Source organism: Limulus polyphemus, unplaced genomic scaffold (assembly GCF_000517525.1).
Source record: "Limulus polyphemus unplaced genomic scaffold, Limulus_polyphemus-2.1.2 Scaffold1736, whole genome shotgun sequence".
Classification (NCBI taxonomy): domain Eukaryota; kingdom Metazoa; phylum Arthropoda; class Merostomata; order Xiphosura; family Limulidae; genus Limulus; species Limulus polyphemus.
In genome coordinates, this window is record NW_013667346.1 from 191,346 (window position 1) to 192,928 (window position 1,583).

The window sequence follows — 1,583 nt, forward strand, 5'->3', positions numbered from 1 at the left end:
AAGTACTTTTTTAAACTCGGTCCTTGTTTTCACTCAAACGCTACTGAAACCCACCCGATAAAATAGGAGGATAACAAGTACTTTTTTTAACTCGGTCCTTGTTTTCACTCAAACGCTACTGAAACCCACCCGATAAAATAAGAAGATAACAAGGACTTTTTTTAAACTCGGTCCTTGTTTTCACTCAAACGCTACTGAAACCCACTCGATAAAATAAGAAGATAACAAGTACTTTTTTAAAACTCGGTCCTTGTTTTCAGTCAAACGCTACTGAAACCCACCCGATAAAAGAAGAAGATAACAAGTACTTTTTTTTAACTCGGTCCTTGTTTTCAGTCAAACGCGACTGACCCGATAAAATAAGAAGATAACAAGTACTCGGTCCTTGTTTTCACTCAAACGTTACTGAAACCCACACGATAAAAGAAGAAGGTAACAAGTACTTTTTTAAACTCGGTCCTTGTTTTCACTCAAACGCTACTGAAACCCACCCGATAAAATAAGAAGATAACAAGTACTTTTTTTAACTCGGTCCTTGTTTTCACTCAAACGCTACTGAAACCCACCCGATAAAATAAGAAGATAACAAGTATTTTTTTTAACTCGGTCCTTGTTTTCACTCAAACGCTACTGAAACCCACCCGATAAAATAAGAAGGTAACAATTATTTTTTTAAGGGATTGTTTGTTTGTAATTAAGTACAAAGCTACACAATGGGCTATCTGTACTCTGCCCACCGCGGGTATCGAAACCCGGATTCTAGCGTTGTAAGTCCGCAGACCTACCGCTGTGCCACTGGGGGCTTTTTAAGGGAACAAAAAATGTTTAAAGAACATACACTGAATAAAATCCTTTATTTAATGTTTCAATGACTATTATAGTATGTTACCATAAATGTTAATAATGGTTATTTGTAATGAATATCGGTGAATTTAACAAATTCTATATTCGATTTTAATGTTCAGTTAACCTTAGAAATGCATATAAAGAAATGAACTATATTTTTATAGAAACTTTCAGTGAAGTTTGACAGTTTGCTCTTTGCGAAATACAAATTTCATTAACAAAACTAAATATGTAAAAAAAAGAACTTTATCAACAATGTGAAATAAAGGCGTAGAGAAAAAAAAATAGGTACTTTTCTATATACTTTGAACGTACTTCGTACATTAAAAAATATATTGTAGTTTTATATTTGTACGATAGGTGGCTATACTTTTAAACTGATAATTTTTATGATTGGCCATCGAAACTGTTGTTTTATGCAGAGTTTTTTAAAGCCAAAACTTAAAATAACACGTATGCTTCACACGTTCCAGCAGCTTCATCTCAAATTATTAAATGTTGTTGTTTTTTATTTCATCTATGCAAGTACAGAGTTTAATACTAAGCGCAGAATTGAGGAAAAACAAGACAAATTGTACGTTTCACAAATACATCATTTATAACGACCTTGGTTTCGCCAGTAAATGTATCATCGGGCACCATGGCGAAACCATGGTCGTAATAATTGATGTATTTGTGAAACGTACAATTGTCTTGTTTTTCCTCAATCCTGTAATTATGGAGTTTCACCACGTACC